We start from the raw sequence: 27,590 nt of genomic DNA, 5'->3' as shown, positions 1-27,590 counted from the left end.
CACATAGTGTAAGAATGTTGAACCAACTTTTAGGTGAAGCCTCACCGCACTTACCGTATTTCGCCTGCTTGCATTGCATATATTGGGGCCGATTCACAGAACTAATCTGAGACAAAATCCTAAACTTCCTACTTTTGGTATTCACAGAAGGCACTTACGACTCCTAACTTTACGTCCGCACTCGGGCCGGTATTTCCGCACCCGGACCATTCTCTCTGCACTCGGACCGTCTCGCCGCACCCAGACCATACTCTCCGGCTAGGGCCATACTCTCCGGCTCGAGCCATAATCTCCGGCTGGGGCCGGATAAAGTGTAATCAATGTGCCGGATTACAATTCTTACAAAAAGGAACATTAGGAATGTGTGATAAATGGTAGAGGAGGTCATGAAAAACAGTTTGGGCAGGGAAAAGGGTACGGCCAGACACTACATCATAACCCAGAAAAGTTTTCTCCTATGCATCATGGTACATGCAGTGCACAATTTGCTATCCCCTCAGTGTTGACGTAAAAAAGAAGGACAGACGAATCTTCCGAAAAAAAGTAAAAAGTTCTTGATGACTTTTGAAATCATCGCCCATATAGATAGGCACAAAACCGAGTCCTTTGTTGAGTATGGTAATTTCCAAAGGATTCAAAGTTTTGTGACTAAGATTAACTATCAGGTTGTTGTGGTGCTGGTTGATGCCCCCGCCATGCTCCGCGTACTTCCCGTGTGGGTCTTGTGTGGTATGCCATTTAACCACCCGTACCACACAACTGGATTTAAGATTGAAGACACCTTGGGTATTAAAGAGTCACACCAATTGTAATACCGAAGGTGTAGTGTATCTCATTGAGTGCCCGTGCAAAATGTATTATGTAGGCATGACTACCAGGAGAGTAAAAACGAGGATCATTGAACATAAAAGTTCTATTAAACGGAAAAAATCTAATACAAAACTAACGAGACACTTTCTAGAAGTGGGTCACACCGAACAGTATTTGTTCTGGGTGGTACTAGACAAACCACACTACCACAAGGACATGGGGCCCCTTGAGGCTATTCTGTTTAATAGAGAACAGCGTTGGGTGTTCAGATTGGGAAGCCATCTTAATGGTCTGAATGACGATATACTCTGGTGCTCATTGGTCTCTCATTAACATCTTGCTAGGATTTACGTGCAATTTGGCTATGTAACCTGAGTGATTTGGTAGGGTTAAGTCATTTTTATGCCCCCCCCATGCCCCCTCCCCTTCTTTCGACATAGGGACATTGATTGTCTCGATTGGTTTTGGTGTGTTCCATCTAATAGTCTGGGGCTTGTTGTTATAGGCTTACATTTGCTATGATAGCCATCTGATATTGACAAAGCTAGTGGTGATGACAGTGATGTGACCCACTAACGATAAGAGAATCGTAAAATTGAAACTTTCCCTTCCTTACATGAGCCTATTACCATTGATATTGCCGCTTGTTGCGATTAATTGGGTACATTACGCACACATAAGAGCGGGATGCTAGTACGATTGGATATGTTTACTTGGTTACCATGACTATGTACGCATACGTACAATAACGTTAATCACATCACGTGATTACGATCTAGCGATGTTTTTTCGGTCTCCATGACGATTGACGCACATGCACGGTGATGTCATACACATGCCGCTGACCGCCATCCTTTAGGGATAAATGGATTGCGAGTCCGCGGATTCCGGTTCTCTCCCTCGGGGTCCCAGCAATCACGCCACACCAGCTGCAGGTGAGCTTATGACAATCTTGAGGTGACACATTTTAAACCTACTAATTTAGCTAAGAAACTGGACAGCGAGCGTGTTACTCGCATTTAGGTAAAACGCGTGTTAGAGTTGGGCTCACGTATATAAGACAGAAACACACTATATTTTTAGTCTTTAGCCTAAACATAATCTTTAAATAAACCACACAAGCTACATTGGAATTCGGATTACTAAGAGTCTGATACTTGGATCTGTTACATGTAAATTGTTACACAAAAGAAGATGTATAGTATTCACACAAGTCTGCTGTTTAGTAAATTTAGATGTAGCCATGACCAACTGTCTGGTTAATTTAATTTACTACATCTTCCAGTGAGGGTGAACATCATTAATCTCTATTACACTACAGAAGATTGTGTACTTTTAGTGAATAGATAATAATAGCCCATGATAAGAATGGGTGTATAGGTTTTCTGGTGTAGTTTTACTGTGGTGTCTGCAATTTGTGCCTTTTTGATATTGCTAACCAGTAATAACGTTCCCCAACAGCATGGCGAACTGGTGTGAGACTCTGCCGAGGATAGAGTAAAAACAGAAATTACATGCTGTAGGTAAGAATTTGGATTCTGCCACGAGATATTGGGCTATGGTGTACATGGGTGTAAGCTCTAATATTATTACAAATACAACATTTTATTATTTTACAGAGCCTTCCGATCCATCGTTCAAAACGATACTGCGTCCGATGGTCGAGATATGATGGCCTAAGTATTTCATTATGATTTATGCACCTTTATAGCAGAGTGACTTTCTTATGATCCTGATGAATGCCCCGAACTATCTTGTCAATAGGGCAGAAACATGTTGATCCTAAGTTAGGGTACCTTTAGACCCTATAATCACTTGCATTTTAATCGACTACTATATAGGCAGGAAGAATAAAGGTGTTGCCCCTATACAGAGAGTCTTTTAATTCACACTTTTTTGGTTTGCTTTTTGCACTCTGCCCCTCCTCGCCATATAGAGTTGGTTGAAAAAGCTAAACATAGCGACCCCCCACCAAAAGTGACTCCTGCCCATGGTATATCCCATCAGTACGGTAAAGCCACGCGCAAGTATCGGAAACAGTGGGTCAGTACGGTAAAGCCACGCGCAAGTATCGGAAACAGTGGGTCTGTACGGTAAAGCCACCCACAAGTATCGGAAACAGTGGGTCAGTATGGTAAAGCCACGCGCAAGTATCGGAAACAGTGGGTCAGTACGGTTAAGCCACGCACAAGTATCAGAAGCAGTGGGTGGGACATACTGACCAGGATGAGAAGAATACCTTTCCTAAGCATGCAACCTCCAAAATAGAAAGACACCGCACAGCGGCCACTCCTTTGTAGCGGACTGATGAGGCCCATAACGAAGCACAAATCCCTAATCCGAGGAATGAAAAATAACCAGGAAAAACTGGCTCATCTTAGGGACAGAGATCGAGCGCGTGGTCCCACTGTCCTGATTCCTCCCTATCTATTCCCCCAGATAGCTTAACCATAAGAGAAGGAGGACAAAGCCCAAAGGGAGGAGGTTTTGCTGGACGTTTTCCCTATTCTAGCTGATAAGGCCTGGGGTACAGTCGCTGTCGCACCTGGAAATGGAGCGGCACCTGTAGGACCATCGGAGAGCAGAGCACAAGGAGGTAACATGCAAGCAAACGCTGCAATGACGCTGACTGGTAGCGAAGCATGTGGCAGAGGCATGCTAGTGACTAGACATGACGCAGGCTCCACTACGGTGGAATCATCTAGAACCCAAGTGCATCCCGTCTTAACTGCCCACAGAGATACCTGAGAGCGCAGCCCCACTATCGATAGAGAAAGCTTAAGATGAACAGCAGACCGACTGGTCAGGAGACATTACTTCTCTCCTCATCATGTGGCGATGATGACGAAGGCCCCACCCCTTCTACTCTTGCTACCCTTCTCACATTAAGAGACTATCCCATTGGCGGGGTAGGATTACTGTCCAAGTCCCTTGGACTCCCTCTGACCTGATAGCATTAGGAAGCAATAAAGACAACGTAACCCTGTTCCGTAAAGAACTGTGGAGGGTTTGAGGTGTACGGACTGAACTAGGCAGATGCGAATCAATTGTTGCAATTGGTGGTACCAAGTGAAGTGAGACATCAATTAGTAGAACAGTCATAGTGGCCGAGGCAGGATCCCAGAAACAATGGAGTGTTAAATGCAGCCAAGGACGCAGTTGTGGAGTGTGCCACGTGGAACAGATTGTACTAAGATTTAAAATTGGAAGTAGGGTAGGGCACATAGCCCACAGATTGTTTAGACCGGCTGAAGGATGTGTTTGAGAGATACTCATTGCTCGTCCAATGGAGACGGCTCAGGAAGCGGTAGGTGCGGCGTTTGTGCTGGGGTTGTCACTGAATGTGAGATGCACGAACGTTGGTCCCTTGCACAATGGGCAAACTTGCTCCCTCTCCCTCTGACGCTTCAGTGATTGGGTTTCGTGTGATATATACTGAATGTGAGAAGTCAGTTGATGATGATATGTATTAGCCAGTAAACGAAGAGACTAGTGCAATTGTTGACTGTCGCAAACCATCGTGTGGCTTTGCAGGAGAGAAAGGAAGAGAATGCTGAGTCCAAATTAATGTCTTTGATGTTGCAGAATATTCAACAAAACGTGAAGGGGGAAGGGTGGGGACTCCTTCCAAGGGGGGAGAATAGAAGGGTGTCAAGAGGCAGGGGTTACACAGGGCGGGGAGGGACAACGGAATGGGCATATGAGAAGCCCCAGGTAAGTGAGGTTCTTGTTTGGCTTGTGGTCAGTTGGGACACTGGAAACAAGACTGCCCTAATGCTACTTCCAACATAGCCGGTCCTGCCAACCCGCCTGAATCTAACCAAGTTACGCAGAACTCCTCTGTGAGTTTTAGGACAGCTTAAGACGTTCCAACCATGCCCTGAAAACCATAATCCAGTAGTTCAGAAAGGTCCCTATGTTGATGGCTTGATAAATGGTAAACACACCATATGCCTTATCAACACTGGTTCTAGCCCAGGGGTCTCCAACCTTTACAGTATTAAGAGCTACTTATGTTCAATGAAAATCATCCCACGTTACCAATGATATTAGTGCCATACACATAAGAAGAGTATATTAGTGGCCCCCTATGGAAGATTCCCAGCCGCGATCACCTCAGCGCAGGACGAGCAGCAGTAATGTGAAAAAGGCTTCCTACATCTTGAATGTCTCGACGAGGGTAATACATCAAGGCCACATCTGCAGTGCCCTTGGCACCAAGGTAATAATCCCAAGGCAATACTATTAGTCAGAAATCTACCAATATTGTGTAATTTATCATTAAAATATCAGATTTAAATATAGTATGGAAATTTGGGGTTTTGAAAAGAACACACAGTTTCGTCTTGAATACTCACTTTTCAATTTTTGGTATACATATATTAGTTCAACCAAACAAAAGCTTCTAGATTAGTAGCCGGGCGGCACCCAGGAGAGCTGCTCACGGGAAGCCGGAGAGCGACCAGTAGCTCACGAGACACTCGTTGAAGAAGCCTGTTCGGCCCTGAGAACCCCTGAGTTTCCCTCATTGCCTCTTTCAGCCTTGTCCGTAGTCAGAGTCGTATTTTTAATCAACATGTTCCCATCACATCACTGACCCTCTTTAGATCTCCCTCGCACCAATTACAGATAAACATTGTTTCTTGCTCACCAGCTAATCTACTGGGGAGGAATATCTTGTGTAAAAAAAAAAAAAAATAAATAAATATGTGTTTATTGTCATTTTCGCATAAAGATTAATACATTTCAATTACCACAGTCATGCAATACAGAAATTACAGTCAAACACCGCATCTGGTGCGTGTGCACATCACGCAGAGTGCCGGACATCAGCATTGGCAGACAAGCAAATATAGGGGCTTATATCAAAATATGTGGACCTGTAGGCCAAGGGTGCGAGGCGCACAACTGTCGGAGCTTTAATCAGGGCTCGTGACATCAGTTCTCGTTGAAGCTTCTGCAGTGTCAGGTATATCTGTGTATATCTTCTGTAAATTTAAGTGCACAGCGTTCTGTACCCCTGAAGGTGTTTACTTCAGTGCCCCCCAGCACTGCGAGACAGGTCCGGGCATTAATCTTATGAGAATACGAACTGTGAACCTGTTCTGTATAACAATGAGCGAATTCCTCATTTAACTGATCTGTTTCCCAGGTGCCTTCCACAGTGTGGCTCACAGGGAGCGATGATGTGGGGTTTATAGCCTTAAGGGAACCCGTGAAGGTCAAGATTGACCCACCAAAGAAGCTGCCTGAAATTCCGCGGTGTTCCCTCAAACCCGAGGCAGAGACAGCGATCCCTCCTCAAATGGGGGACAGTAGATGCAATACCCCGATCTTGCCTATCAGAAAGATGGGAAAATCCAGTGTGTATGGATTGTGCAGGACCTGCGCAACATCATTGACGTGGTTGTCCCTATCCTGTGGTCCCCAGCCCTGCCACCATCCTTCCCTGCATTCCTGCAGACGCCAATTGGTTCGCTTTGGTGGACCTTTGTCCCGTCTTCTTCTCCATCTCCGTTCTCAAAGAGAGTCAGTTACTCTTCGCATTCTCCCTTGATGGGTCCCTGCTTTCTTGGAGGAGGCTCTCGCAAGGATTTACAGGGTCTTCATCAATCGTTTCTCAAGCTTTAAAGAAAGATCTGGGCGTGTTTTAGATCCCCCCGGGATCTGGTGTGTTTCAGTACATCGAGCTTCTGCTTTTGGCATCTGTTACTGTAGATCACCACAGGGTAGATTCACTCACTATTCCTCCTCCTTGAATCGACTGAAAAGGAACGCGAGGTTTCAAAGGGGAATCCGCAGTATTCCCTCACCCAGGTGTGACCCTCTGCCACACAATCCCAGCTGCTGAGTGACACCTGTCTTCTGAGTGCATTGAAGGTATTCGTAAGTTGACCTGTGCAGTGACCGTCTCTCAGGTTCTTGGCTGTGCCCAGGTATCTTGGCGTCCGTCTCTATGGTAAAGACCCTGCAAGATCATGACCGAAAAGATACCCCAGAACACTTGCAGTGGTGTAAAGCCACCAAAAACGCACTTCTACAAATAAAACAAGCACTGGAACCCCCATAAAAAATAGGCAATTTGTGCAGAATGTGTTCAAAGCTCTACTGTTACCCCAACAAGTTGCAAGGGTTATCTGTACAGCCCACTAATATCTTCATGATGTGGAAATGCCGCTTTCTCATGTACTACAAATGCTTTTATATATGTATATTGCAAAGACTGATTGCTTTCCTGCGCCTTAATTAAAAACTGTGTCTTTGTTACAGGTACGAGCCTCTGAAGCAGAGAATCACTGTTGGATCAAAGAGAAGTTTACGAGGGATTCCGAAGGAGTGTGGAGCGACAGCTCAGGGCGGGCAGTTGCACCAAATGTCTACTCCCTAACGGCCGCAGCCTGTGAAGGTAAGAGCAATGGGGTGGTGGGGCCAGGTTGGGGGTGGGGGATTCGACAGACGACCCCCAGGGAAAATGAAATAAATAATAAATTTTCCCTTATCGTCGTCTGTCGAAATCCCCCTCCCACCCCGCTCCACCACTCTTACCTGCACGGGCCGCCGCTGATCCCTAACCTTGCACAATTGTGTAAAGAGCTGCGCGTATCGGTAGGGGTGGCGTGTTACGTGCCGCTGCTAGCCACTGGGAGGCGTCGTTCTGTGGCCCATCCGCATCACTAGCCCTGTGTGACCTGCCAGCCCCAAATGCTGGGAAAGGGATGAAGACCACCCGCTGCTCGCCCCTCCTGCGTCTGCAGATGGACTTTAGCCTTATGCCCCGGTGTGCTTTACAGTTCTATGTACTTGTTATTGTCTGTATGTTTTTGGGGTTGGGTGGAAGCTGAGCCCTGTGCAAGAGCAGATCCCAACAGAGTTGCAAGGCTCTTAGGAACTTAATGTTACCCTTCGGAGTCCTGAGCCACCCTCGAGTGACCGAATACACTTAATTTCCTCCATAGCGCAGGATAGGCAAGCTAAGTAGACAAAATCAACCAGACAGACATTTATATAGTGCTGCAAATCACCCGTGAGCGTCTCAAGGCACTGGATAATGGTACCCTCAAGAATAAAATATGTTTTGAGACCTAAGTGAAATGGCTCGATGCTCGGCTCTTAGCTTTGTGGCCCATTAGACTATACCCAAACAGAACACCAAGATGGGCCCGGCCCTTAGCTTTGTGGTTCATTAGACTATACCCAAACAGAACACCAAGATGGGCCCGGCCCTTAGCTTTGTGGTTCATTAGACTATGCCCAAACAGAAACCCAAGATGGGCCCAGCCCTTGGCTTTCTATTTCATTAGAGCTATAGCCAACCAGAACACCAAGATGGACCCAGCCCTTAGCTTTGTAGTTCATTAGACTATACCGAAACAGAAACCCAAGATGGGCCCGGCCCTTAGCTTTAGGGTTCATTAGACTATACCCAAACAGGGAATCAAGATGGGCCTGTCCCATAGCTTTGTGGCCCCATAGACTATACCCAAACAGAACAATAAGATGGGCCCGGCTCTTAGCTTTGTGGTTCATTAGACTATACCCAAACAGAACACCAAGATGGGCCCAGCCCTTTGATTTGGGGTTCATTAGACTATACCCAAGCAGAAACCCAAGATGGGCCCAACCCTAAGCTTTGGGGTTCATTAGACTATACCCAAACAGAACACCAAGATGGGCCTGGCCCTTAGCTTTGTGGTTCATTAGACTATAGCCAAACAGTAACCCAAGAAGGGCCCTGCCCTTAGCTTTGGGGTTCATTAGACTATACCCAAACAGAACACCAAGATGGGCCTGGCCCTTAGCTTTGGGGTTCATTAGACTATACCTAAACAGAAACCCAAGATGGGCCTGCCTGGCCCTTAGCTTTGGGGTTCATTAGACTATACCCAAACAGAACACCAACATGGGCCTGGCCCTTAGCTTTGTGGTTCATAAGACTATACCCAAACAGAAACCCAAGATTGATCCGGCCCTTAGCTTTGGGGTTCGTTAGACTATACCCAAACAGAAACCCAAGATGGGCCCAGCCCTTAGATTTATGGTTCATTAGACTATACCCAAACAGAACACCAAGATGGACCCGGCCCTTAGCTTTGTGGTTCATTAGACTATACCCAAACAGAAACCCAAGATGGGTCCGGGCCTTAGCTTTGTGGTTTATTAGACTATACCCAAACGGATCACCAAGATTGGGCCAGCCCTTAGATTCGTGGTTCATTAGACTATACCCAAACAGAACACCAAGATGGGCCCGGCCCTTGGCTTTGTGGTTCATTAGACTATACCCAAACAGACCACCAAGATGGGTCCGGCCCTTGGCTTTGGGGTTCATTAGACTATACCCAAACAGAAACCCAAGATGCTCTCAGCCCTTGGCTTTGTGGTTCATTAGAGTATACCCAGAGAGAAACCCAAGATGGGCCCGGCCCTTAGCTTTGGGGTTCATTAGACTATAGACCAAATAGAGCACCAAGATGGGTCCGGCCCTTAACTTTGTGGTCCAATAGACTATACCCAAACAGAACACCAAGATGGGCCCGACCCTTAGCTTTGTGGTTAGTTAGACTACACCCAAACAGGAAACAAGAAAGGCCTGGCCCTTGGCTTTGTGGTTCATTAGACTATACCCAAACAGAACACCAAGATGGGTCCGGCCCTTAGCTTTGTGGTTCATTAGACTATACCGAAACAGAAACCCAAGATGCTTCCAGCCCTTAGCTTTGTGGTTCATTAGAGTATACCCAGAGAGAAACCCAAGATGGGCCCAGCCCATAGCTTTGTGGTTCATTAGAGTATACCCAGAGAGAAACCCAAGATGGGCTCGGCCCTTAGCTCTGGGGTTCATTAGACTATACCCAAACAGAAACACAAGATGGGCCCGGCCCTTAGGTTTGTGTTTCATTAGACTATTCCCAAACAGAAACCCAAGATGGGCCCGGCCCTTAGCTTTGTGGTTCATTAGACTATACCCAAACAGAAACCCAAGATGGGCCCGGCCCTTAGCTTTGTGGTTCATTAGAGTATACCCGAACAGAACACCAAGATGGGCCCGGCCCTTAGCTTTGTGGTTCATTAGACTATACCCAAACAGAAAGACAAGATGGGCCCGGCCCTTAGGTTTGTGTTTCATTAGAGTATACCCAAACAGAAACCCAAGATGGGCCCGGCCCTTAGCTTTGTGGTTCATTAGACTATACCCAAACAGAAACCCAAGATAGGCCCGGCCCTTAGCTTTGTGGTTCATTAGAGTATACCCAGAGAGAAATCCAAGATGGGCCTGGCCCTTAGCTTTGGGGTTCATTAGACTATACCCAAACAGAGCACCAAGATGGGCTCGGCCCTTAGCTTTGGGGTTCATTAGACTATGGCCAAACAGAACACCAAGATGGGCCCGGCCCTTAGCTTTGGGGTTCATTAGACTAAACCAGTGACGGCTCGCACAGGTAACGCGGTGTGGCGGCGAAGTGGGGCGGGGGCGGGGCTGGGTGGGAGGGTAGTGAAGTGTGACATATGATGGGAAAGTGGAGAGTAAATAAATAAATAAATAAAATCACTTACTTTGTGCTCGCAGCATCGCCGAGTCGGCGACGCTGCGAGCATGTCACAGCTGGGTCAAGGTCTTGGTGATGGAGATCCTCTCCTCCCAGTGCAAGCGTGCTACCCACCACTGGTCTCGGCTTCGAGACCTCCCTCAAGTCCCAGGCCTGGGCCCTCGACCAGAGCTGTTCCTGTAGGTGCTGTGCCACCTGCCAGTGGGCCAGATCTCCAGTGACCCCCTTCTTCATCTGCCATTGCTGCCCAATGCTGCATCGAGAACCTTCCATCGTTACCACCTCCTCCCGAGAGAAGCAGCCGTCTACTGGATACTGGACATTGGATCACTCTGTGGGTCTGGCCTGCTGTCTTTGCAGCCGCCACCAGCCTCTGATGTTTTGTGGGAGACATGTTACCGCGGAATGGGCAGTTGTTAAGAAACCCAAGTGTACTAAACCTGTCCTTGAGCAGAGTCGCCGCTCTGCGCATGTGAATATTCTTATGTGCTACTGCTTGAGAAATATCCTTTTTCCTGCTGGATCTGCACTTACTTCCCTGTTGCTGTGGGGGAAAGTGTGCCTTTGTTCAGAGTATGACTCAGCAAAAATAAAACTTGCCCTGGTCTGCTTTGTCACGGACACACAACGGGCCGGCACCCCCCCCACAGTCTTTCCAAGGATTAGAAATGTATAACAATCCACTCGGCCAACAGAGACCCGACGGTACTCATCTTAACATGTCGGAACAGTGGTTGGTCTGTGAGCAGCACAAAGCAGGCAAGCAGAGTGCCTTTGAGGGCCAGACTGACTGTGACTTTGTTGTGGAAACTGTACTCAGACTTCCCACTGGTGTGGTGTTTCACAAATGTTCCAAACATAGCTGGTGCAACGTCACGCACCAGCCTCACGCTGCACAGCCTTGCAGACATCAATCGCACAGGTCAACTAACGGGTACCAATGTTATTCCAAATAATCCATGTTTATTCCATAACGCTCAATTATTTTCAGATTCACAACAGAGGCGATGTGATTCCAAGCTTCAAATGCTAAAGGCATGCCCATCCAAGCTCTACCCAATAGCATATAGAATTCGCAGTGCATCCTGGGTGACCATATGGAACTCTTCAGGGGTAACTAGAATGTAAAGATAAGCCCATCAAATACCTAGAAAATCTAAAAAAACAGTAACCTAAACAGTGGCATTAAATCATGTGGAGCGTGCAATCCATAACATGAGTGTACAACAGACACCCCCCACTGTGCCCAAACCCGCCATGAATTACGTGCATGATGTAAAACAGACGTTTCACAAATGTGACCTGAAGAAGGTTAGGTTCATTTCATCTGTTGAACCAAGGCTGACCCCTCACTGCCTCAAAAGGAGGCTGGGGTCTGCTACCCTGGATACGTCATGCCCGCTAGACGTTCACTCTCTCCAAAGGCGCTGGGAATGCTACAAGAGCTCGGACACTACCAGGCTTTTCTGCAGTTTATTTCCCAACTATTGTGTAGGGCAGACCATCTGAATGACTAGACGCAATGTTAAGACACTGGAAGAAGCCGCAAATGCCACCGCCATTTCCCCAGGTTTGATAACAGATCAGTGAGATGCCCACAAGTCCATGATCCTGCAGAATAGAATGGCTTTAGAATAGCTCCTGGCAGCGGGGCTGGGGAGTGGTTTGTGCTATAATAGTTGTACTCACCTCCCTAACACTCCACTTAGCATCCACAAACAAATAAACAACTTTAAACATAGGGGTATATTCACAAGAACGTGTGCTAAACATTAGCCAAAAATGTTAACGCAACTTTACACATCGCAGCCTATCGCGGGAAAATAACCCTGTGTCAACGTGGAATTCACAACAAGGCAGTGCCATGCAAGAGTCTGCCGGAACCGCGGACAATGTTCGCGATACAACCATCTCGACGGAGATAAAAACACAAACCACAACACCGAAAAACCTGCAATGGGCAACAAAGCGCAAAAAGAAAACAGTAACAACCAGCAATATACGTGCGTAATGCAGGAAAAAGCACAAGAACAGCATACGGAAAATGCCACAAAAACAATCAACAGCGGAGTACCACGGATGCACCCTGACCGACTGCAGAGGACAACATGTACACCACAACATCCAAGCACCGTGGAAGAACAGAACCGACAGCCACACCACATTAAAGAGACCAGTGGCAGACAAATCAGAGCCGCAGGAGCGACTCGTCCACCGTGCAGCATACGCACATAAGCAGAAGTGCACCTCGACATTGACAACATACCGGTACAAACAGCAACCCCTCCACAAGAGAACAAAGGACACTACAGGTTCCGCAAATGTGCACACCATAGCAAATCACATCTGAAACCGCAGGAATATGGAACATGACAATGTACAAGTACAACCTGTGACCTGCAAATATGTTTTAATCACACATGCAGTGCTATTGGACATCCTCAATTGTCCCACGATTGCCATGGACGGCCACAATGTGATGTGCTCATGAGAAGTAAGTGTCAATGATGCAGTTCCTACGGGCCGTTCCTGCCGGAGCTGCAGTGGGATGTGGGCCACCTGCCCCATCGTCACCATCGTCACCATCATCGTCCGGTACCTCTGGAACTGGGATCCATGGGGCATTGGTGCAAACACAGACGTTGTGCAACACACAACATGCATCGATCATCTTGCACACGATGATGGAGCTTTCCACCTGTGCCGTACAGGCACCTGAAACGTGACTTTAACACGCCAAATGTGCGTTCAACGATGCCCCTGATGCGTATCTGGGCCGCATTGTACTGCCTCTGGGCAGGTGTGTCCGGGTCTCGGAGGGACGTCATCATCCAAGGGCAGAGTGCATATCCTTGATCACCTGTGACAGTGCAGGGAGAAAAGAGTCAATACTTGGTTCGGCAGGATGTGATGGCAGGCCCACCGATACAGTGATGCCTGTGCTGGCTGTGTGTGGGGTGAGTGTAAGCCAGCCCTCAGGGAGTAGCTGGTGCTGGCAACAACTCCAACAGTCATCAGGCACTCAGACATGCAATGTCACTACATTAAGGGGAATGACTCGAGTCGCACAGGGCTAGTGACCCCAGATACACAGCGGTCGACTCGGGCCCTCCGACACGGGACGCTGACCTGCAGGAGACTGGGGTAGGGTCATGAGGGCATAGCAGGGTCTCGTATGTGTCATATGTGTCTTCCGCGGAGTTTCACGGGGGAGAATGGGGGGGCCTACCCCCAGGGCATGATGCAGAGGGCACATGCCAGCTGTGTCTGTCAACATGGCGCATACGAATGCCACAGACCCAGGCCACAGACTCAGGCCCGACACCACAGGCTCAGAAACTGATGATGTTCTGCCGGCAGATGACGGACACTCATGGCGCACAAGGTTAGTGGCATCACGTGTCGCAGGCCTGCTTAATGGAATTATGCTACACTGATCGAAGGGAGTCTGGTGCTGTGGCCGCTGCCACGGACTTGGGGTCACTGCCATTCAGGACTCAGGACACTGTTCCACATGTGGGACCTGCTGGTCCGAAGAAGACGCCGGTGGAGCATGTCAATAAGTAAGGAGTGATGTGGGCCAACGTCGGGGGGGGGCCAGCGATGGACTGAGGAGTCTGCTGAGCTCGCGTGACTGGGGCCTGGAGCTTGCACCGGCACGTGTTGGGCCCTCTTTGACACACGACTGTGTCGGCAGCTGAGCAGTGCGGCCATGGTGCGCTGGGGCGGGCAGGCCTGGTCTGTGCATCAGCGCCCTGGGTTGCAGCAGGCGCACAGGGTTGCAGGCCCCGCTGCTTACGGCTTCAGCCTCGTTGCATGCTGCGCGGCGCCGCACTGTCAGTGACGTTGGCCTTCCCGGAAATGGACCACGCCCTGGGCAACGGGGTTTGTCACCACACCCCTGCACAGCCCTTGCGTATTCAGGGCCAACCCACTACAGTCACGCACACAGGGGGGGATGCAGCGTGCGGCACTTCCGCTATCTGTTCCATGGCCGGGGTGACATTGTTGCTTCCACTGCTCACTACTCTCCAGTAACCAGCAGTTGTGGTCTGCATGGACATGTCTGTGGTTTGCATAGCCATGTCTGTCCTGCACATCCACGCCTCACTTCTCGTTGTGTACATTGACATTCACGGGTCACATGCATCCTCGCACATGGCTGCATTCCGCATCTCCACACGTTCAGCTGTTGTGTGGCTGTGGTGCCATGTAATGTGTGTGTAATAATTATAATAATCCACATTTGTAAAGCGCGAACAATCACCGGTAAGGGTCTCTAGGCGCTGGGGGCCGTCAGGAAGATTAAGCAAGCTGTTGCCCAGAGTCACATGGTGCTGGGCTAATCCGCTGCCGGCGCCGGGATCGAACCGTGATCCCCAGATTCCGGAGTCAGTTGCTCTGGCAGCTCTTCTGCCAAGTATTTGAAAGCCCCCAGGGTGGGCCAGGGCCCTGGCATTATCGCAAGAAACACTTTGAATGTCTAATCTTGGGAGGGAGCATACATGGGGCCCCCTCCCTAGAGCTCAGGAGACCTCAGGATCACACCCCTCTGGCCAGCCTCACGATTTGAGAACCCTGGGACCCCACTCCGGGCCCCAGATGCCACAAAGGATGGGGAGTGCCCTCGCACTCCCCGGAGATGGGAATACTGCGAGGTGGAACCCGGGATCCCCAGCTCAGTGCCGCCGAGAGAGGAAGAGAGGATGGGGGAAGTGCCGCCACCCTCCCCTCATCTGTGGCGAGCCTGCCCCGCTCCCCGTCCCTGTGTCTGGGGTGAGCGGGCGGCCACCACCCACACCAGTTCCCTGCCCGCAGTCAGGGGGGAAGAGAGCTTCCGGCTCCTGGCTGCAGCAGCGGGAGAGAGGCTGCCCTGTGAGAATGTGCTAACTGGGCAGACAGGGGTGGGTACCCTGGGCTGCCCCCGAAAGTGGAGCACGCGGGGGCTCCGGGGTTGGACCTGTCATGGCCAAGATTAAAAGAAAACAAAGGAAAGGGACACATTGTGTGGTGCGAGGCCGCGCAGCAAACAATGCACGTGCTGTAGCGGGCACCTGGTGGGCTGGAAAGGTGGAGGCTGGCTTTGGAGCAATGGGGGACACTTTTGTTACAGGGGGGCGGTTTTGCAGCAGCGGAGCAATATCAGCTCCCTGTGGCAAAAGCGGCAGCGGTGCTTCACACTAGCACCCCCCATGGGCCAGCGCTTCTCACTAGACCACCCCCTGCCCCTGGCCTCCATGGCGGATCGATAATGCGTTCTTTAAAAGTATGATTCACCGTGGCCGTAAGATGTGCCTCATGCGAAGAGGATATTGACAATGGTTTATTTAAAGGCTTGTTAAGGCTGGTGGTAACTTATATTCCCGAGAGGCCGCAAAGTTGTATGAATGATGTTGTGGGCACCTTATTGCGACGCCTGATGACTCATAATAAGTGCAGAAGAGGATGCCACGCTTTATTACTGGTAATGCAGAATGCCACGCTTATTACTGGTAATGCAGAATGCCACGCTTATTACTGGTAATGCAGAATGCCACGCTTGATTACTGGTAATGCAGAATGCCACGCTTGATTACTGGTAATGCAGAATGCCACGCTTATTACTGGTAATGCAGAATGCCACGCTTATTACTGGTAATGCAGAATGCCACGCTTTATTACTGGTAATGCAGAATGCCACGCTTTATTACTGGTAATGCAGAATGCCACGCTTATTACTGGTAATGCAGAATGCCACGCTTGATTACTGGTAATGCAGAATGCCACGCTTGATTACTGGTAATGCAGAATGCCATGCTTGATTACTGGTAATGCAGAATGCCATGCTTGATTACTGGTAATGCAGAATGCCACGCTTGATTACTGGTAATGCAGAATGCCACGCTTGATTACTGGTAATGCAGAATGCCACGCTTGATTACTGGTAATGCAGAATGCCACGCTTGATTACTGGTAATGCAGAATGCCACGCTTGATTACTGGTAATGCAGAATGCCACGCTTGATTACTGGTAATGCAGAATGCCACGCTTGATTACTGGTAATGCAGAATGCCACGCTTTATTACTGGTAATGCAGAATGCCACGCTTGATTACTGGTAATGCAGAATGCCACGCTTGATTACTGGTAATGCAGAATGCCACGCTTGATTACTGGTAATGCAGAATGCCACGCTTGATTACTGGTAATGCAGAATGCCATGCTTGATTACTGGTAATGCAGAATGCCACGCTTGATTACTGGTAATGCAGAATGCCACGCTTTATTACTGGTAATGCAGAATGCCACGCTTTATTACTGGTAATGCAGAATGCCACGCTTTATTACTGGTAATGCAGAATGCCACGCTTTATTACTGGTAATGCAGAATGCCATGCTTGATTACTGGTAATGCAGAATGCCACGCTTGATTACTGGTAATGCAGAATGCCATGCTTGATTACTGGTAATGCAGAATGCCATGCTTGATTACTGGTAATGCAGAATGCCATGCTTGATTACTGGTAATGCAGAATGCCACGCTTGATTACTGGTAATGCAGAATGCCACGCTTGATTACTGGTAATGCAGAATGCCACGCTTGATTACTGGTAATGCAGAATGCCACGCTTTATTACTGGTAATGCAGAATGCCACGCTTTATTACTGGTAATGCAGAATGCCACGCTTGATTACTGGTAATGCAGAATGCCACGCTTGATTACTGGTAATGCAGAATGCCACGCTTTATTACTGGTAATGCAGAATGCCACGCTTGATTACTGGTAATGCAGAATGCCACGCTTGATTACTGGTAATGCAGAATGCCACGCTTGATTACTGGTAATGCAGAATGCCACGCTTGATTACTGGTAATGCAGAATGCCACGCTTGATTACTGGTAATGCAGAATGCCATGCTTGATTACTGGTAATGCAGAATGCCACGCTTGATTACTGGTAATGCAGAATGCCACGCTTTATTACTGGTAATGCAGAATGCCATGCTTGATTACTGGTAATGCAGAATGCCACGCTTTATTACTGGTAATGCAGAATGCCATGCTTTATTACTGGTAATGCAGAATGCCATGCTTGATTACTGGTAATGCAGAATGCCATGCTTTATTACTGGTAATGCAGAATGCCATGCTTTATTACTGGTAATGCAGAATGCCACGCTTATTACTGGTAATGCAGAATGCCACGCTTTATTACTGGTAATGCAGAATGCCACGCTTTATTACTGGTAATGCAGAATGCCATGCTTGATTACTGGTAATGCAGAATGCCATGCTTGATTACTGGTAATGCAGAATGCCATGCTTGATTACTGGTAATGCAGAATGCCATGCTTTATTACTGGTAATGCAGAATGCCACGCTTTATTACTGGTAATGCAGAATGCCATGCTTGATTACTGGTAATGCAGAATGCCATGCTTTATTACTGGTAATGCAGAATGCCACGCTTTATTACTGGTAATGCAGAATGCCATGCTTGATTACTGGTAATGCAGAATGCCACGCTTTATTACTGGTAATGCAGAATGCCACGCTTTATTACTGGTAATGCAGAATGCCATGCTTTATTACTGGTAATGCAGAATGCCATGCTTTATTACTGGTAATGCAGAATGCCACGCTTTATTACTGGTAATGCAGAATGCCATGCTTTATTACTGGTAATGCAGAATGCCACGCTTTATTACTGGTAATGCAGAATGCCATGCTTGATTACTGGTAATGCAGAATGCCACGCTTGATTACTGGTAATGCAGAATGCCATGCTTGATTACTGGTAATGCAGAATGCCACGCTTTATTACTGGTAATGCAGAATGCCATGCTTGATTACTGGTAATGCAGAATGCCACGCTTGATTACTGGTAATGCAGAATGCCACGCTTGATTACTGGTAATGCAGAATGCCACGCTTGATTACTGGTAATGCAGAATGCCATGCTTGATTACTGGTAATGCAGAATGCCATGCTTGATTACTGGTAATGCAGAATGCCATGCTTGATTACTGGTAATGCAGAATGCCATGCTTGATTACTGGTAATGCAGAATGCCACGCTTTATTACTGGTAATGCAGAATGCCACGCTTTATTACTGGTAATGCAGAATGCCATGCTTGATTACTGGTAATGCAGAATGCCACGCTTTATTACTGGTAATGCAGAATGCCATGCTTGATTACTGGTAATGCAGAATGCCACGCTTGATTACTGGTAATGCAGAATGCCATGCTTTATTACTGGTAATGCAGAATGCCACGCTTTATTACTGGTAATGCAGAATGCCATGCTTGATTACTGGTAATGCAGAATGCCACGCTTGATTACTGGTAATGCAGAATGCCACGCTTGATTACTGGTAATGCAGAATGCCATGCTTGATTACTGGTAATGCAGAATGCCACGCTTTATTACTGGTAATGCAGAATGCCATGCTTGATTACTGGTAATGCAGAATGCCATGCTTGATTACTGGTAATGCAGAATGCCACGCTTTATTACTGGTAATGCAGAATGCCACGCTTGATTACTGGTAATGCAGAATGCCATGCTTGATTACTGGTAATGCAGAATGCCACGCTTTATTACTGGTAATGCAGAATGCCATGCTTTATTACTGGTAATGCAGAATGCCACGCTTATTACTGGTAATGCAGAATGCCATGCTTTATTACTGGTAATGCAGAATGCCATGCTTTATTACTGGTAATGCAGAATGCCACGCTTATTACTGGTAATGCAGAATGCCACGCTTTATTACTGGTAATGCAGAATGCCACGCTTTATTACTGGTAATGCAGAATGCCATGCTTGATTACTGGTAATGCAGAATGCCATGCTTGATTACTGGTAATGCAGAATGCCATGCTTGATTACTGGTAATGCAGAATGCCATGCTTTATTACTGGTAATGCAGAATGCCACGCTTTATTACTGGTAATGCAGAATGCCATGCTTGATTACTGGTAATGCAGAATGCCATGCTTTATTACTGGTAATGCAGAATGCCACGCTTTATTACTGGTAATGCAGAATGCCATGCTTGATTACTGGTAATGCAGAATGCCACGCTTTATTACTGGTAATGCAGAATGCCACGCTTGATTACTGGTAATGCAGAATGCCATGCTTGATTACTGGTAATGCAGAATGCCATGCTTTATTACTGGTAATGCAGAATGCCATGCTTTATTACTGGTAATGCAGAATGCCACGCTTTATTACTGGTAATGCAGAATGCCATGCTTGATTACTGGTAATGCAGAATGCCACGCTTTATTACTGGTAATGCAGAATGCCATGCTTGATTACTGGTAATGCAGAATGCCACGCTTTATTACTGGTAATGCAGAATGCCATGCTTGATTACTGGTAATGCAGAATGCCACGCTTGATTACTGGTAATGCAGAATGCCATGCTTTATTACTGGTAATGCAGAATGCCACGCTTTATTACTGGTAATGCAGAATGCCATGCTTGATTACTGGTAATGCAGAATGCCACGCTTGATTACTGGTAATGCAGAATGCCACGCTTGATTACTGGTAATGCAGAATGCCATGCTTGATTACTGGTAATGCAGAATGCCACGCTTTATTACTGGTAATGCAGAATGCCATGCTTGATTACTGGTAATGCAGAATGCCATGCTTGATTACTGGTAATGCAGAATGCCACGCTTTATTACTGGTAATGCAGAATGCCACGCTTGATTACTGGTAATGCAGAATGCCACGCTTGATTACTGGTAATGCAGAATGCCACGCTTTATTACTGGTAATGCAGAATGCCATGCTTTATTACTGGTAATGCAGAATGCCACGCTTATTACTGGTAATGCAGAATGCCATGCTTTATTACTGGTAATGCAGAATGCCATGCTTTATTACTGGTAATGCAGAATGCCACGCTTATTACTGGTAATGCAGAATGCCACGCTTTATTACTGGTAATGCAGAATGCCACGCTTTATTACTGGTAATGCAGAATGCCATGCTTGATTACTGGTAATGCAGAATGCCATGCTTGATTACTGGTAATGCAGAATGCCATGCTTGATTACTGGTAATGCAGAATGCCACGCTTGATTACTGGTAATGCAGAATGCCACGCTTTATTACTGGTAATGCAGAATGCCATGCTTGATTACTGGTAATGCAGAATGCCACGCTTTATTACTGGTAATGCAGAATGCCATGCTTTATTACTGGTAATGCAGAATGCCACGCTTATTACTGGTAATGCAGAATGCCATGCTTTATTACTGGTAATGCAGAATGCCATGCTTTATTACTGGTAATGCAGAATGCCACGCTTATTACTGGTAATGCAGAATGCCACGCTTTATTACTGGTAATGCAGAATGCCACGCTTGATTACTGGTAATGCAGAATGCCACGCTTTATTACTGGTAATGCAGAATGCCATGCTTGATTACTGGTAATGCAGAATGCCATGCTTGATTACTGGTAATGCAGAATGCCACGCTTGATTACTGGTAATGCAGAATGCCACGCTTGATTACTGGTAATGCAGAATGCCATGCTTGATTACTGGTAATGCAGAATGCCATGCTTGATTACTGGTAATGCAGAATACCATGCTTTATTACTGGTAATGCAGAATGCCATGCTTTATTACTGGTAATGCAGAATGCCACGCTTATTACTGGTAATGCAGAATGCCACGCTTTATTACTGGTAATGCAGAATGCCATACTTGATTACTGGTAATGCAGAATGCCACGCTTATTACTGGTAATGCAGAATGCCACGCTTTATTACTGGTAATGCAGAATGCCATGCTTGATTACTGGTAATGCAGAATGCCACGCTTATTACTGGTAATGCAGAATGCCACGCTTTATTACTGGTAATGCAGAATGCCATGCTTGATTACTGGTAATGCAGAATGCCATGCTTGATTACTGGTAATGCAGAATGCCACGCTTTATTACTGGTAATGCAGAATGCCACGCTTTATTACTGGTAATGCAGAATGCCATGCTTGATTACTGGTAATGCAGAATGCCATACTTGATTACTGGTAGTGCAGAATGCCATGCTTGATTACTGGTAATGCAGAATGCCACGCTTTATTACTGGTAATGCAGAATGCCACGCTTGATTACTGGTAATGCAGAATGCCATACTTGATTACTGGTAATGCAGAATGCCACGCTTGATTACTGGTAATGCAGAATGCCACGCTTTATTACTGGTAATGCAGAATGCCACGCTTGATTACTGGTAATGCAGAATGCCATGCTTTATTACTGGTAATGCAGAATGCCATGCTTTATTACTGGTAATGCAGAATGCCATGCTTGATTACTGGTAATGCAGAATGCCATGCTTGATTACTGGTAATGCAGAATGCCATGCTCTATTACTGGTAATGCAGAATGCCATGCTTTATTACTGGTAATGCAGAATGCCATGCTTGATTACTGGTAATGCAGAATGCCATGCTTTATTACTGGTAATGCAGAATGCCACGCTTTATTACTGGTAATGCAGAATGCCACGCTTGATTACTGGTAATGCAGAATGCCATGCTTGATTACTGGTAATGCAGAATGCCATGCTTTATTACTGGTAATGCAGAATGCCACGCTTTATTACTGGTAATGCAGAATGCCACGCTTGATTACTGGTAATGCAGAATGCCACGCTTTATTACTGGTAATGCAGAATGCCATGCTTGATTACTGGTAATGCAGAATGCCATGCTTTATTACTGGTAATGCAGAATGCCACGCTTTATTACTGGTAATGCAGAATGCCATGCTTGATTACTGGTAATGCAGAATGCCATGCTTGATTACTGGTAATGCAGAATGCCATGCTTTATTACTGGTAATGCAGAATGCCACGCTTTATTACTGGTAATGCAGAATGCCATGCTTGATTACTGGTAATGCAGAATGCCATGCTTTATTACTGGTAATGCAGAATGCCACGCTTGATTACTGGTAATGCAGAATGCCATGCTTTATTACTGGTAATGCAGAATGCCACGCTTTATTACTGGTAATGCAGAATGCCATGCTTGATTACTGGTAATGCAGAATGCCATGCTTTATTACTGGTAATGCAGAATGCCATGCTTTATTACTGGTAATGCAGAATGCCACGCTTTATTACTGGTAATGCAGAATGCCATGCTTGATTACTGGTAATGCAGAATGCCATGCTTGATTACTGGTAATGCAGAATGCCATGCTTTATTACTGGTAATGCAGAATGCCACGCTTGATTACTGGTAATGCAGAATGCCACGCTTTATTACTGGTAATGCAGAATGCCATGCTTGATTACTGGTAATGCAGAATGCCATGCTTTATTACTGGTAATGCAGAATGCCACGCTTTATTACTGGTAATGCAGAATGCCATGCTTGATTACTGGTAATGCAGAATGCCACGCTTGATTACTGGTAATGCAGAATGCCACGCTTTATTACTGGTAATGCAGAATGCCATGCTTGATTACTGGTAATGCAGAATGCCATGCTTGATTACTGGTAATGCAGAATGCCATGCTTTATTACTGGTAATGCAGAATGCCATGCTTTATTACTGGTAATGCAGAATGCCACGCTTTATTACTGGTAATGCAGAATGCCATGCTTTATTACTGGTAATGCAGAATGCCACGCTTGATTACTGGTAATGCAGAATGTCATGCTTTATTACTGACAAGGTGGGCACTTGATTGCAATGCTTGATTATTCATAATAAGTGCAGGGGGGTTATGGTTTCTAAAGTGAGTGATGGAGTGAATTATTACCAGGAGACATGGCTCCAGCCTTGAAGTGTGCTAACATTGACCTGATGTATATGCTTAAGTGCTGTATTGTACATGAAGGGGGGGGTCAAATGTAATATTGCCAAAGGTATTTCCACCAGCCTTATGTATATTTGTAAATTACTGCGTAGTATAGAGTAATGTATGCGTCCCCCAGCTTTCCGAGGAAGAGAGTTGGGGCTAACCGGTGCTGCCGGGCTCCAAGGAGCAACAGTTGTCCTGGTGTGTTGTGCTGCCTGGAGGTCTTCTCTTGCCCACATTTTCTCCCCAAAGACAGACAGCAGCCCTGCAGCTGGGGTGGGAATATGCCCCCCAGCTTGCCGACAGAGAGAGGCGGGGCTAACCAGAGCTGACAGGCTCGAAGGAGCCAGAGTCGTCCCTCAGTACGGGACGTGCCCGGGCGTGGGCGTGGGCCCGGGCGAACACCTGGCCAAGACGGGCCCTTCTGCACCCATCAGAGCCTGGGGGAGACTGGGCTGGCTCACCCCTCTTGGTTTGAAACCATCATCACTCATCAAGCAGCTCGCAGCATTGAAGCACTATGGGTAAACGAAAGGCTAGCGCCGTTGCAGCGAGCAGTAACGGCAATCAGGGAGCCGGCTCAATCACCAGTTACCTGACCACAGCTATGCCATTCATTAATACAGCGAGGGAGCATATTGTTACCCAAACAAAAGCAGACATGGAAGGTACCATGGGAGCCAGCGAGGGGAGAGAGTATCCACTTTGGGCCCATCCAGTCCATCTAGCTGTTGTGTGCATCTAGGAGATTTAGACATCCTAACGAGGTTGCAGGAACAGCAGCCCCACAATAGAGAAAATTCATCTATATCTGCTCCAGAAACCACAGCTTCCCCGTCAAACAAAAGGAAGAAGGGTAACTTGCGCTCAGCAAGGGCCCCCAAGCCCAACGGGAAAAAGTGCTCCAAAGTCAATCAATCTGGGAGCAGGGGTGGGTCGTTGGTTGACAAAGAGCAAACACAAGAGCATGTTGGTGCCAGGAGTGACGCGACTATGCTTCACAGTGGGGGGCACCTTCGTCAAATAGAAGGTGTCCTCGCACGTCTATTGGCCCCGATGACAGCCATTGCAGAGTATTGCTAAAACACTGAAAGATTTGCTGCTACAAGTTCAATTAAGCCACCTGGCCCGCCTGTGGAGAGAGGATCTCAATCCTGACCTTCGAGCCTGTGGAGAGAGCATCTCAATCCCCCCTTCAGAGCCTGTGGAGATAGGATCTCAATCCTCCCTCCAGAGCCTGTGGAGTTGGATCTCAATCCAACCTTCAGAGCCTGTGGAGATATGATCTCAATCCTCCCTTCGGAGCCTGTGGAGAGAGGATCTCAATCCTCCCTCCAGAGCCTGTGGAGAGAGGATCTCAATACTGCCCTTCGGAGCCTGTGGAGAGAGGATCTCAATCCAGCCCTTTGGAGCCTGTGGAGAGAGGATCTCAATCCTCCCTCCAGAGCCTGTGCAGAGAAGATCTCAATCCTGCCCTTCAGAGCCTGTGGAGAGAGGATCTCAATCCTGCCTTCGGAGCCTGTGGAGAGAGATTCTCTATCCTGCCCTTCGGAGCCCGTGGAGATAGGATCTCAATCCTGCCCTTCGGAGCCTGTGGAGATAGGATCTCCATCCTGCCCTTCAGAGCCTGTGGAGATAGGATCTCAATCCTATCCTTCGGAGCCTGTGGAGAGAGGATCTCAATCCTGCCCTTCGGAACCTGTGGAAGTAGGATCTCAATCCTCCCTTCGGAGCCTGTGGAGAGAGGATCTCAATCCTCCCTTCGGAGCCAGTGGAGAGAGGATCTCAATCCTCCCTTCGGAGCCAGTGGAGAGAAGATCTCAATCCTCCCTTCAGAGTCTGTGGAGAGAGGCTCTCAATCCCCCCTTCGGAGCCTGTGGAGAGAGGATCTCAATCCCCCCTTCGGAGCCTGTGGAGAGAGGATCTTAATCTTGCCCTTCGGAGCCTGTGGAGAGAGGATCTTAATCCTCCCTTTGGAGCCTGTGGAGATAGGATCTCAATCCTGCCCTTCGGAGCCTGTGGAGAGCGGATCTCAATCCCCCCCTTCAGAGCCTGTGGAGAGAGGATCTCAATCCTGCCCTTTAGAGCCTGTGGAGAGAGGTCTTAATCCTCCCTTCAGAGCCTGTGGAGATAGGATCTCAATCCTGCCCTTTGGAGCCTGTGGAGAGAAGATCTCAATCCTGCCCTTCTGAGCCTGTGGAGAGAGGATCTCAATCCTGCCCTTCGGAGCCTGTGGAGAGAGGATCTCAATCCTCCATTCAGAGCCTGTGGAGATAGAATCTCCATCCTCCCTTCAGAGCCTGTGGAGAGGGGATTTCAATCCTGCCCTTCGGAGCCTGTGGAGAGAGGATCTCAATCCTGCCGTTCTGACCTTGTGGAGGTAGGCTCTGAATCCTCTCTTCAGAGCCTGTGGAGAGAGGATCTCAATCCTCCCTTTGGAGCCTGTGGAGAGAGGATCTCAATCCTGCCCTTCGGAGCCTGTGGAGAGAGGATCTCAATCCTGCCCTTCGGAGCCTGTGGAGATAGGATCTCAATCCTCCCTTTGGAGCCTGTGGAGAGAGGATCTCAATCCTCCCTTCAGAGCCTGTGGAGAGAGGATATCAATCCTGCCCTTCAGAGCCTGTGGAGAGAGGATCTCAATCCCCCTTCAGAGCCTGTGGAGATAGGATCTCAATCCTCCCTCCAGAGCCTGTGGAGTTGGATCTCAATCCCACCTTTAGAGCCTGTGGAGATAGGATCTCAATCCTCCCTTCAGAGCCTGTGGAAATAGGATCTCAATCCTCCCTTCGGAGCCTGTGGAGAGAGGATCTCAATCCTCCCTTCGGAGCTAGTGGAGAGAGGATCTAAATCCCCCCTTCAGAGCCTGTGGAGATAGGATCTCAATCCTCCCTTTGGAGCCTGTGGAGTTGGATCTCAATCCCCCCTTGAGAGCTTGTGGAGATAGGATCTCAATCCTCCCTTCGGAGCCTGTGGAGATAGGATCGCAATCCTGCCCTTCGGAGCCTGTGGAGATGGAATCTCAATCCTGCCCTTCGGAGCCTGTGGAGATAGGATCTCAATCCTGCCCTTCAGAGCCTGTGGAGAGAGGATTTCAGTCCTGCCCTTCGGAGCCTGTGGAGGGAGGATCTCAATCCTGCCCTCCAGAGCCTGTGGAGAGAGGATCTCAATCCGCCCTTCGGAGCCTGTGGAGAGAGGATCTCAATCCTGCCCTTCGGAGCCTGTGGAGATGGAATCTCAATCCTGCCCTTCGGAGCCTGTGGAGATAGGATCTCATCCTGCCCTTCAGAGCCTGTGGAGAGAGGATCTCAATCCTGCCCTTCAGAGCCTGTGGAGAGAGGACCTCAATCCCCCTTTCGGAGCCTGTGGAGATGGAATCTCAATCCTGCCCTTCGGAGCCTGTGGAGATAGGATCTCAATCCTGCCCTTTGGAGCCTGTGAAGAGAGGATCTAAATCCTCCCTTCAGAGCCTGTGGAGAGAGGATCTCAAGCCTCCCTTCAGAGCCTGCGGCTTCAATTTTCCTTACTAAGGGGACCAGTAACGATGGCAGAGGATCCAACCAGACTAATATCGCTGCATTGGGCACCGTATCACAGACTGCCACGGATGGCTTTGCCCAATGACTGAATGGTAATTCTGCCCCACCACCAGCTACCAATGCTGCCCAATCAACACGGTTGGAAGCTGTAAGGGTTGTACTCTCCAGTTCCCTCCGGAGTGCACTCCGTGTGCAGCAGTTGTGAATAAAGTACCACCCTTGTGCCCAGATCACTGAAACGACTCACCAGCTGAAGAACAAGGTGAACCACTGGCTCAGATCCAGTCTAAGATGCATCAGAGACAACGCATTTGCAAAGGAATCCATTGGTGTTCAAAGAGTTGATTGGGTGGGCAGATCCCCCAAGATGGAAGCAGGCGATTGTGTCATAGTTCATTTTTGAGACACAAAACTGGTTGGGTTCATTGTGAATAAATTAGGCAACCTGCAGGGACTGCTTCAAAGGATATATCCGGTCCCTCTGGGCGTTTTTGTATAGTAAACTAAGACTTCATGATTTCTCTATCAATTCAATCCACAAAGCAGAAAACATGAGGTCCCTCGTGGTGCCCACACAAAACCGTTTTGCTCTTCTTGAAGAGGACGATTGACTGGGTGGTGGGTTTGTTGTCGCTTCCATCGGTGGAGCCTCCATAGAAGGGGCTGGCACTGCAGAGGTGGTAAACATCTTCGCTAATCATGATATCTTAACTCTTTGTCCCAGCCTATGAAATGTGACGCTGGGGCAAACCTCTCACCACCCATCACCTGACGTGAGAACGCAGGCTATAGGCACCTTTACCAAGCTAACGCCAACCGACTCCTCAACAGACTTACGAGCCGACATTGCTCCCACGTGCACCAAA

This window comes from Triturus cristatus, chromosome 1_2 (assembly GCF_964204655.1).
Source record: "Triturus cristatus chromosome 1_2, aTriCri1.1, whole genome shotgun sequence".
Lineage (NCBI taxonomy): Eukaryota > Metazoa > Chordata > Amphibia > Caudata > Salamandridae > Triturus > Triturus cristatus.
This window is presented reverse-complemented; position numbering follows the sequence as displayed.